This window comes from Mus caroli, unplaced genomic scaffold (genome assembly GCF_978045245.1).
Source record: "Mus caroli unplaced genomic scaffold, Mus_caroli_1 scaffold_4, whole genome shotgun sequence".
Lineage (NCBI taxonomy): Eukaryota > Metazoa > Chordata > Mammalia > Rodentia > Muridae > Mus > Mus caroli.
The window spans coordinates 20,906,602-20,919,251 of NW_028227259.1; the positions used below are offsets into that span (position 1 = coordinate 20,906,602).

The 12,650-nt window shown below is 43.7% G+C and overlaps 1 pseudogene; it reads right to left on the bottom strand.

Annotated features, from left to right (window-relative positions):
* Nucleotides 1-292: 292 nt before the first annotated feature.
* On the bottom strand, nucleotides 293-1,479 carry LOC110294149 (S-adenosylmethionine synthase pseudogene; annotated as a pseudogene).
* Nucleotides 1,480-12,650: the final 11,171 nt, after the last annotated feature.

The window sequence follows — 12,650 nt, forward strand, 5'->3', positions numbered from 1 at the left end:
TGACAGACAGGTAGATCACTGGAATAGAATTGGAGATCCAGAAATGAACCCACACACTTGATCTTTGACAAGGGAGCTAAAACCATCCAGTGGAAAGAAGCTAAAACCAACAGATGGTGCTGGCACAACTGGCGATTATCATGTAGAAGAATGTGAATTGATCCATTCTTATCTCCTTGGAGAAAGCTCAAGTCTAAGTGGGTCAAGGAACTCCACATAAAACCAGAGACACTAAAACTTATAGAGGAGAAAGTAACCTACACCAACAAGTCTGGGGAAAATGTTAACACTTTCAATATTTATGCTTTTTGGGCACTTCCCATGGGAAGCTGTCCCTACCAAAGTGGCCATAGGCTGCAGTCCTCTGATAAAGTGGCTTCTTCAGATCCAGATCCCTGACAATGACCCCAGGGCGAAGATCAAAATTCTTCTTTACAATTTCTAATAGCTCTGTCTCACTCTTCTGAGAAATGCCATAATGGAAAATGGAGATCGACAATAGATGAGAAACTCCAATAGCATAAGAGACCTGAACAAGAACCCTCCTGCACAGACCTCCTTTAATGAGGGATTTTGCCACCCAATGAGCAGCATAAGCAGCTGAATGGTCCACTTTGGTGGAATCCTTTCCTGAAAAGGCCCCTCCTCCATGAGCTCCCCAACCGCCATAAGGATCCACAATGATTTTTCAGACAGTCAGGCCAGCATCACCCTGAGGCCCACCAATAACAAATCTGCCACTTGGCTGTAGGTGGTAAATTGTATCCACATCAAGGTCTTTTGCAGGTACAACAGCCTTGATCACTTTCTCCTTCAGAGCATCCCTCATCTCATCAAGACAAACTTCTTCATCATGCTGAACAGATATAACAACCGTGTGGACTCTGATGGGAAGCACAGCACCCCGATCTTGCATATACTGCACAGTCACTTGAGTTTTAGAATCTGGGCGTAACCAAGGCAGTGTACCATTGCGTCGTAGTTCAGCCAGTTTGGCATTTAGCTTGTGTGCTAAGACAATGGTTAAAGGCATACACTCTTCTTTTCATCAGTGGCATAACCAAACATCAAACCCTGGTCTCCTGCACCAATGTCTTCCTCATTCCGGTCAAGATGAACACCGTGGGCAATATCTGGTGACTGTTGTTCCAAGGCAACCAACACATTACAAGGCTTGTAGTCAAACCCTTTGGAAGAGTCATCATATCCAATGTGCTTTATGGCTTCACGAACCACTTTCTGGTAATCAATGGCAGCTCTGGATGTAATTTCCCCAGCAAGAAGGATCATTCCAGTTTTAGCAACAGTTTCACAAGCCACTTTAACATCAGGGTCTTGTTGAAGGTGTGCATGAAGGACAGCATCACTGATTTGATAACAAATCTTATCTGGGTGACCTTCCCCTACAGATTCTAAAGTGAAGAGGAACGTCCCCTCCTCGATGAATGCCTCGTGGAAGCCGTTCAGCAGCCCTTTCATGGCGGCAGCGGTGAGAGAGGGCAACTCTGAGGTGATGGAGCGGCAGCTAGGCGGAGGGCTGCTGAGGACACAGAGGGAGGATCTCCTCAGCTCTCGGCAGGCTGGAGCCTCGGAGCGAACCTCAAGTAACTTCCTGTGGATGCTGTGAGGTAGGAATTGAAGCCCTTCCCAAGTTCTAGATAGCTATTTAGTCTCTCTAGTAGAGCAGAAGGGTAAGATGAGCCACTTAGACACAAATACAAACTAAACACACACACACACACACACACACACACACGTCCTCATGCAGGGAAAATACTTGTACCCATAAAATAAAATAAATCTTTAAAAAAAATAAAATCAAAGAGATGGAGTCTCAGGATCCAAGCTAGTTTTGATGTCACTATGGATCCCAGGTTGGTCTCAAATTTGTGACCATTCTGGGTCAGCTTGCTGCCTGCAGGGATTCCATCTGCATGCCATTGCACCCCACATCCATCCAGAAATCTGAAGTGCCATGCTAATTGTTTCTTTAATGTTTTGATTGAGATTCACATGGAATTTATGTTTTCAGATGAAAGATAATTGACATGCTAAGAAAAGTCTTCAATTCATGGATATCTTTGTTTCATTTATTTTGATTTTCTCTCAAAATGTATTTTTATTTATTTATTTATTTATTTATTTATTTATTTATTTCTCTCTCTCTCTCTCTCTGTGTGTGTGTGTGTGTGTGTGTGTGTGTGTGTGTGTGCAGACCCTAGGAATCCAGAAGAGATTGTCAAACCATTGGAACTGAAGTCACAGGTGATTGTGAGCTGTCTGACATGGATACAGGGGATGAACGCAAGACTTCTGCAAGAGCAAAATGTGCTGATAATAATTCTCTCTAGCTCTATTGGAATTTCAGTAACATTTAGCTCTCAATATATAAAGTTTGTCATACATTTAGTTTGTGTATGATTATGAGATAAAGATACAGAAAAGGAAGTGGAAGGCAGGAAAGAGGGATGAGGGAGAGAGGGAGGGAGAAGGGAGAGAGAGAGGGAGGGAGGGGTAGAAGAGAGAGAGAGAGAGAGAGAGAATATCTTGCAATATGTACAGATAGAAGGATAGAACTCAGGTGGTCAGGTTTAACATCAATGTTCATTGAGCCATTTAGCTGGCTCCATTATATAGTTTTAATTACAGAGAGTTTTAAAGCTATAGCAATATGTGTGTGTGTGTGTGTGTGTATTACTTGGGGATCAAATTCAAGTCATTGCAAAGCACTCCAACACTGAACTACATCTCTGGTCCATTTTAATTTGATTTTTATTAAGGACAATTTCAGGTAAATCAAAGGCACACATAATTGGTAATGCACCTAGCATGTGCAAGGCACTATGACCTATTCTCAATATCAGGGAAGAAAAGTTTGTCTGATGACTCCTCACTGCCTGTCACTCTCTTTCAACCCTTGCTACAGTATTTAAAGCAAACCACAGATAATTTCATGATAAATATTTTAGTGCATAGAGTTTGAGATTCTGCCTCCACTCTGCAAGGAAAAAAAGAACAAGAACAATGGATTATTATAATATCATTGCTACATGTAAAATATAACAACAAAATGTGAACAGTTCCTTAATACCTCACACACACATCTGTGTTTAAATTCCAGTAGTCATGTAGTGACATGAATTATTATTTAGCAGGATTCAATATCACATGTTGAGATTAAGCGCCATGTTTCTTGACTCCTTTAGTCTACAGATTCTCTCATTTTCCCTTCTATTTGTTCCATTTATGTAGTGGAGAAAAGTTTCATATCTCTAGATTTCACAGCCAACATTTTGTTGATCAAATACCCATGCTGGGTAGTCATGTATGTATGGGCCCCCTATATTCTCCCCAACCGCCCTGCTCCCCAAGCCACCCACTCCTGATTCCTGGCCCTGGCATTCCCCTGTACTGGGGCATGGTCTTTCTTCTTCTTGAGTTTTCATTTTGCAAATTGTATCTTGGGTAGTCTAAATTTCTGGATTAATATCTGCTTATCAGTGAGTGCATATCATGTGTGTTCTTTTGTGCTTGGGTTACCTAACTCAGGATGATATCCTGCAGATCCATCCATTTGCCTCAGGATTTCATAAATTCATTGTTTTTAATAGCCGAGTAGTACTCCATTGTATAAATGTACCACATTTTCTGTATCAATTCCTCTGTTGAGGGACATCTGGGTTCTTTCCAGCTTCTGGCTATTATAAATAAGGCTGCTATGAACATAGTGGAGCATGTGTCCTTATTACAAGTTGGAACATCTTCTGGGTATATGCCCAGGAGAGGTATTGCAGGATCCTCCGGTAGTACTATGTCCAATTTTCTGAGGAACTGCCAGACTGATTTCCAGAGTGGTTGTACCAGCTTGCAATCCCACCAACAATGGAGGAGTGTTCCTCTTTCTCCACATCCTCGCCAGCATCTGCTGTCACCTGAATTTTTGATCTTAGCCATTCTGACTGGTGTGAGGTGGAATCTCAGGGTTGTTTTGATTTGCATTTCCCTGATGATTAAGGATGTTGAACATTTTTTCAGGTGATTTTCAGCCCTTTGGTATTCCTTGGTTGAGAATTCTGTTTCTCTGTAACCCATTTTTAATAGGGTTATTTGATTTTCTTGAGTCCATCTTCTTGAGTTCTCTCTCTCTCTCTCTCTCTCTCTCTCTCCACACACACACACACACACACAGAGAGAGAGAGAGAGAGAGATACATACATATATATATATATGTATGTGTGTGTATACGTATATATGTATGTGTGTATATATACACACACACACACATATTTATTGGATATTAGTCCCCTATCTGATTTAGGATTGGTAGAGATCCTTTCCCAATCTGTTGGTGGCCTTTTGGGTTTTTTTTTTTTTCCCGGAGACAAGGTTTCTCTCTGTAGTCCTGGCCTCACTCTGTAGACCTGGCTGGCTTCTATTCAGAAATTGCCTACCTTTCAAATCTACCTTTCAAAAGCTGAGATTAAGGTGTGGGCCACCACTTCCCAGTGGCCTTTTTGTCTTATCGACAGTGTCTTTTGCCTTACAGAAGCTTTGCAATTTTATGAGTTCCCATTTGTCGATTCTCGATCTTACAGCACAAGCCATTGCTGTTTTGTTCAGGAATTTTCCCTCTGTGCCCTTATTTTGAGGCTTTTCCCCACTTTCTCCTCTATAAGTTGCAGTGTCTCTGGTTTTATGTGGAGTTTCTTGATCCACTTAGACTTGAGCTTTGTACAAGTAGATAAGAATGGATCAATTTGCATTCTTCTACAGGATTACTGCCAGTTGTGCCAGCACCATTTGTTGAGAATGCTGTCCTTTTTCCACTGGATGGTTTTTGCTCCCTTGTCAAAGATCAAGTGACCATAGGTGTGTGGATGCCACACACACTCCAGTGAAGTCTGCTTGACAGGCTGAGAAGCCTACGAGGCAAAGAGTTTCACAGAAACTCACCTCCTGGAGCTTTGGCGTTCTCATTATCCCATATACTCATACCCTATCCCCGAGTTAGTCTTGTGTATGTATCCACATGCTCTCTTTTAGTATTATCTTATTATAAGTGCCTTTTAAGGTTGAATTCTGACATAGCCAGAGCCTTCGCCAGTGTTCCAAGGTTCCAGAAGCCGATGAGCTTGGAATCTGGCAGGAATGCAGTAAGGAAGTTACCTATTCAGTAACTAATTAAGCATTATAAAAGACAGAGCCAGCAGCTCAGAGCTGGTCTGCAAAGTATTTACTAATGACAGTAGCAAATCTCACCCAAACAAGGGAATACTATAATAGAGCTAGGGAATCCCACTGAGACAGGGATCTTCTCTATAGCCAGTTATATCAAGCTTTGTATTAGAAGCAAGTTGGTGAATTCTTCTGAAGACCCAGGAAATAGGGGGGTTGTGGTATTGCAGTATTCATGAGAAGGTCTGGTAGTGCAGACCCCCTGTTGGTGGGCTTAACAATAGACTAGCTTTACACCTGGCTCCCTTCTTAGTGGCAGCGGCCTGGTCCCCACCTTATTTTGATGTATACATTCCTTTTGTATTGGTGGATTGGTTCTCGTCTGGTTTATTGCTATTCTGCTGTATAAAAAGTTTGATGCCTGACCTGAAAAAATATATTCAGATTCTACACAATCTCTCGAGTTGATCTGTCTGTCATTCGCCGACTCTTTGCCCACCTGTGACCAGAGACCCTTTCCATGCAGACAAAGGGACCCCAGAGAGTCTGTGGCCTGTGGGTTCATTTCTGGGTCTTCTATTCTATTCCATTGATCTACCTGTCTGTCACTCTACCAGTACCATGCAATTTTATCACAATTGCTCTGTAGTACAGCTTGAGGTCAGGCATGGTGATTCCCCCAGAGGTTCTTTTGTTGTTGAGAATAGTTTTTGCTATCCTAGGTTTTGTTGTTGTTGTTGTTGTTATTGTAGATGAATTTGCAAATTACCCTTTCTAACTCACTGAAGAATTGATTTGGAATTTTGATGGGGATTACATTGAATCTGTAGATTGCTTTCAGCAAGATAGCCATTTTGACTATTAATCCTGCCAATCCATGAGCATGGGAGATATTTCCATCTTCTGAGATCTTCTAATTCTTTCTTCAGAGCCTTGAAGTTCTTATTATACAGATCTTTCACTTCCTTAGTTAGAGTCGTGTACACCAAGGTATTTTATATTATTTATGACTATTGTGAAGGGTGTTGTTTCCCTAATTACTTTTCAGCCTGTTTATCCTTTGTGTAGAGAAAGGACAATGATTTGTTTGAGTTGTTTTATAGCTACTTCACTGAATCTGTATATATATATATATATATAATCATATCCTCTGTAAATAGTGATATTTTGACTTCTTCCTTTCCAATTTGTATCCCCCTTGATCTCCTTTTGTTGGCTAATTGTTCTGGCTAGGACTTCAAGTACTATATTGAATGGGTAGGGAGAAAGTTGACAGCCTTGAAGTGGAATTGCTTCAAGTTTTTCTCCATTTAGTTTGATGTTGGTTACTGGTTTGCTGTATAATGCTTTTATTATGTTTAGGTATGGGCTTTGAATTCCTGATCTTTCAAATACTTTTATCATGAATGGGTGTTGGATTTTGTCAAATAATATGTCAGCATCTAACAATATGATCATGAGTTTTTTCTTTCAGTTTGTTTATATAGTGGATTACATTAATGGATTACTGTGGTCTCTCTTCCCCCACCATGGAACCTGCTTGCTCAAGGGTGGAGTTTCCTGCTCATTCGTTCTGCCACGCCCACTGCTGGACCCTGTCGGCTTTGCTGCTTGGAGGCACACACGTGTTCGTCCTGCTACTGGACCCCGAGTTACTTGGCGGGAAATTGGGATCCCTCCCCCTTCCTTTATAACTGAATGTTGGAATTAGTAAAGGGGGGCCTTGAACATGGAATCGTCTTGGCCCCATTCTTTCTCCCGCCCCGTCTAGCTTCCTCTCTTTTCAGCTCGAACTGCCATTCTCAGTTGAACCGTTCGTGTTGCGGACTGCGGGCGGGCCGCAACAGATAACCATATATTAAACCATCCCTGAATCCCTGGGATGAAGTCTACTTGGTCATGATGGATGATCCTTTTGATGTGTTCTTGGATTCAGTTAGCGAGTATTTTATTGAGTATTTTTGCATAAAGCAAATTGGTCTGAAGTTCTCCTTCTTTGTTGGGTGTTTGTGTGGTTTAGGTATTTGTGGCTTCATAGAATGAATTGGGTAGAGTACCTTCTGTTTCTATTTTGTGCAATAGTTTGAGGAGTATTGGAATTAGTTCTTCTATGAAGGTCTGATAGAACTCTGCACTAAACCCATCTGGTCCTGGGCTTTTTTTTTTTTTTTTTTTTTTTTTTGGTTGGGAGACTATTAATAACTGCTTCTATTTCTTTAGGGGAAATTGTACTGTTGAGATCATTAATCTGATCCTGATTTAACTTTGGTACCTGTTACTGTCTAGGAAGTTGTCCATTTTATTCAGGTTTTCCAGTTTTGTTGAGTATAGCCTTTTGGAGGATCTGATGATGTTTTGAATTTCCTCGTGTTCTGTTGTTATGTCTCCTTTTTCATTTCTGATTTAGTTAATTAGGGTACTGTCCCTGTGCCCTCTAGTTAGTCCGGCTAAGGGTTTATCTATTTTTTTGATTTTCTCAAAGAACCACCTCCTGGTTTGGTTGATTCTTTGAATAGTTCTTTTTGTTTCCATTTTGTTGATTTCAGCCCTGACTTTGATTATTTCCTGCTGTCTACTCCTCTTAGGTGTATTTGCTTCCTTTTCTTCTAGAGTTTTTTGGTGTGCTGTGAAGCTCCTAGTGTATGCTCTCTCTAGTTTGTTTTTGGAGGCAATCAGAGCTATATGTTTTCCTCTTAGGACTGCCTTCATTGTGTCCCATAAGTTTGGGTATGTTGTGGCTTCATTTTCATTAAACTCTAAGAAGTCTTTAATTTCTTTCTTTATTTCTTCCTTGATCAAGGTATCATTCAGTAGAGTGTTGTTTTCCACGTGAATGTTGGCTTTCTATTATTTATGTTGTTATTGAAGATCAGCCTTAGTCCATGGTGATCTGATAGGATGCATGGGATCATTTTAATAGTTTTGTTTTTGTTGAGGCCTATTTTGTGACCAATTATATAGTCAGTTTTGGAGAAGGCACCATGAGGTGCTGAGAAGAAAGTATAACCTTTTGTTTTAGGATAAAATGTTCTGTAGATATCTGTTAAAACCATTTGTTTTATAACTTCTGTTAGTATCAATGTGTTTCAGTTTAGTTTCTGTTTCCAGGATCTGTCCATTGATGAGAGTGGGGTGTTGAAGTCTCCCACTATTATTGTATGAGGCATAATAATTGCTTTGGGATTTACTAAAGTTTCTTTCATGAATGTGACTGCCCTTCATTTGGAGCATAGATATTCAGAATTAAGAGTTCATGTGGACGATTTTACCTTTGATGAGCATGAAGTACCCCTCCTTTTTTTTTTGTGGTGATAACTTGGGGTTGGAAGGCGCTCATGTAGTAGTCTTTGTACTTCAGGTATGAGCCCTCACAGTCACTCAAGGCAGAATCCTAGAAGTCCTTCAAGAATGAGCCCTCAGAATCCCTCATGGAGGACCCCATGCACTCCCTCAAGGGGGATCCCTCACAGTCACTCAAGGACTTCACACAGCCTATCAAAAAGAAGTCCTCACAGGCCTTCAAGAAGAAACCCTCGAATTCCCTCAAGGAGGCACCCTCAAAATCCCTCCCAGAGTAGTCATTACCGTCGCTCACTTAGTAGTCTTCGAAGTACTTCAGGTAGAAGCCCTCGAAGTCCTTCAAGGCAGAACCCTCGAAGTCCTTCAAGGATAACTCTCACAGTCCCTCATGGAGGACCCCATGCAATCCCTCAAGGAGGAGCCCTCACAGTCACTCAAGGACCCCACACAGCCCATCAAGATGAAGTCCTCGTATTCCTTCAAGAATGAACCCTCAAAGTCCTTCATGGAAGAGCCCTCACAGTCCCTCATGGAGGACCCCATGCAGTCCCTCAAGGAGGAGCACACAGTCTCTCAAGGACCCCACACAGCACATCAAGGGGAAATCCTCGAAGTCCTTCAAGAAGGAACCCTCAAAGTCCTTCAAGGATGAGTCCTCACAGTCCCTCATGGAGGACTCCATGCAGTCCCTCAAGGAGGAGCCCTCACAATCACTCAAGGATCCCACACAGCCCATCAAGGGGGATTCTCGCAGTCCTTCAAGAAGGAACCCTCGATTCCTTCAAGGATGAGCCGTCACAGTCCCTAAATGGAGGGCCTCATGAATTCCCACAAGGAGGAGCACTAACAGTCACTCAAGGACCCCAAACAGCCCATCAAAAAAAGTTCTCACAGTTCTTCAAGAAGGAACCCTTGAAGTCCCTCATAGAAGACACCCTCAAAATCCTTCCCAGTGTAGCCATTACAGTCACACATGAAGTAGCCTTCAACATATTTCAGGTAGCAGCCCTCACAGTCCCTCAAGGCGGAACCCTCCAAGTCCTTCAAGGATGAGCCCTAACAGTCCCTCATGGAGGTCCCCATGAAGTCCATCAAGGAGGAGCCCTCACAGTCACTAAATAAACACAGACAGCCTATCAAGGAGAAGTCCTCACAGTCCTTCATAGGAACCTTTGAAGTCCCAGAAGGAGGCACCCTCAAAATCACTCCAGAGTATCCATTATAGTCACTCATGGAGTAGCCTTCAATGTTCTTCAGGTTTGAGCCCTCACAGTCCCTCAAGGCAGAATCCCAGAAGTCCTTAAAGGATGAGCCCAAACAGTCTCTCAGGGAGGACCCCATGCAGTTCCTCAAGGAGAAGCTCTCAAAGTCCTTCAAGGATGAGCCCTCATAGTCCATCATGGAGGAAGATATGCAGTTCCTCAAGAAGGACCCCTCACAGCCACTCAAAGACCACACAGCCCATCAAGTCGCTCACAGAATAGCCTTCAAAGTATTTCAGGTAGAAGTCCTCGCAGTCCCTCAAGGCAGAAGCCTAAAAGTCCGTCAATGATGAGCCCTCACAGTCCCTCATATAGGGACCCCATGCAGTCCCTCAAGGAGCGGCCCTCACAGTCACTCAAGAACCTCACACAGCCCATCAAAAAGAAGTCCTCACAGTCCTTCAAGAAGAAACCCCCTAAGCCCCTCAATGAGGGAACCTCAAAATATCTCCCAGTGTAGCCATTACAGTCGCTCATGGAGTACCCTTCGAAATACTTCAGGTGCAAGCCCTCGAATTTCCTCAAGACAGCAGCTTTGAAGTCCTTCAAGGATGAGCCCTCACAGTCCCTCAAGGAGGACCCCATGCAGTCCCTCAAGGAGCCAACAGTCACTCAAGGAGCCCCACACAGCCCATCAAAAAGAAGTACTTACAGTCCTTCAAGAAGGAACCCTGGAAGTTTGTCAAGGAGGCACTCTCAAAATCTCTCCTAGTGTAGCCATTACAGTCGCTCATGGAGTAGCCTTTGAAGTACTTCAGGTAGAAGCCCTCACAGTACCTCAAGGCAGAACCCTCGAAGTCTTTCAAGGATGAGCCCTCACAAAACTCACGGAGGACTCCATGCAGTCCCTCAAGGAGGAGCTCCTAAAGTCATTCAAGGTCCACACATAGCCCATAAAAAAGAAGTCCTCACAATCCTTCATGAAGAAACCCTCGAAGTCCCTCAAGGAGGCATCCTCAAAATTTCTCCCAGAGTAGCCATTACAGTAACTCATGGAGTAGCCTTTGAAGTACTTCATGTAGGAGCCCTCACAGTCCCTCAAGGCGGAATCCTCGAAGTTCTATAAGGATGAGCCCTCACAATTCCTAATGGAGGACCACATGGAGTCCCTCAAGGAGGAGCTTTCACAGTCACTTAAGGACCCAACACAGGCCATCAAGAGAAGTCCTCGCAGTCTTTCAAGATGGAGCCCTCAAAATCCTTCAAAGATGATCCCTCACATTCCCACATGGAGGACTCCATGCAGTCTCTCAAGGAGAATCCCTTGCAGTCGCTCAAGGACCACACACAGTCCACCAAACAGAAGTCCTCACAGTCCTTCAAGAAGGAACCCTCGAAGTCCCTCAAGGAGGCACACTCAAATGCCTCGCAGAGTAGTCATTAAAATAGCACAAGAAGTAGCCTTTGATTCTTCAGGTAGAATCCCTTGCAGTCCTTCAAGAATAAAACCTCAAAGTATTTCAAGAAGGAGCCTTCACAGTCACTCAAGGACCTCACACAGACAATCAAAAAGAAGTCCTCACAGTCCTTCAAGAAGGAACCCTCAAAGTCCCTCAAGGAAGCACCCTCAAAATCCCTCCCAGAGTAGCCATTACATTCACTCATGGAGTAGCCCTTGTAGTACGTCAGGCAGGAGCCCTCACAGTTCCTCAAGGCAGAAACCTAGGGGTCATTCAATGATGAGTCCTCACAGTCTTTCATGGAGGACCCCATGCAGTCCATTAAGGCTGAGCCCTCACAGTAACTCAAGGACACCTCACAGCCCATCAAGAAGACCTCTCAGTCCTTCAAGAAGGAACCCTTGAAGTCCTTCAAGGAAGAGCCCTCACAGTCCCTCATGGAGGACCCTATGAGGTCCCTCAAGGAGGATCACTCACCTTCTCTCAAGGACCCCACACAGCCCATCAAGGAGAATTCCTTGCAGTTCATCAAGAAGGCACCATAGAAGTCCTTCACTGATGAGCCCTAACAGTCCCTCATGGAGGACCCCATGTAGTCCATCAAAGAGGACACCTCACAGTCACTCAAGGACCACACACAGCCCATCAAAAAGAAGTCCTCACAGTAGTTCAAGAAGGAGGGAGACACCCTCAAAATCCCTCCCCAAGTACCCATTACAATCACTCATGGAGTAGCCTTCGAAGTATTTCAGGTATAAGCCCTTGAAGTTCCTCCAGGTGGGAGCCTCAGAGGCCTTCAAGGATGAGCCCTCACAGTCCCTCATGGAGGACTCCATGCAGTATCTCAAGGAGGAGACGTCACTGTCACTCAAGAAACCCCACACAGCCCATCAAAAAAAATGGTACTTACAGTTCTTCAAGAAGGATCCCTGAAAGTCTCTCAAGGAGGCACTCTCAAAATCTCTCCCAGTATAGCCATTATATTTGCTCACAGAGTATCCTTCGAAGTACTTTAGCTAGAAGCCCTCACAGTCCCTCAAGGCAGAACCCTCGAAGTCCTTCAAGGATGAACCCTCACAACACTCATGGAGGACTCCATGCAGTCCCTCAAGAAGGAGATCCCACAGTCAATGTAGCACACAGCCCATGAAAAAGAAGTCCTCACAATCCTTCTTGATGGAACCCTTGAAGTCCCTCAAGGAGGCACCCTCAATATCTCTCTCATGTAGCCATTACAATCACTGATGGAGTCGCCTCCAAAGTACTTCATGTAGGAGCCCTCACAGTCCCTCAAGGCGGAATCCTCAAAGACCTCTAAGGATGAGCCATCACAATCCCTTATTGAGGACCACCTGAAGTTCCTCAAGGAGGAGCTTTCACAGTCACTTAAGGACTGAACACAGCCCATCAAGGATAAGTCTTCACAGTCCTTCAAGAAGGAACCCTCGAAGTCCTTCAAGGATGAGCCCTCACAGTCCCTCATGGAGGACCCCATGCAGTCCCCCAAAATGTA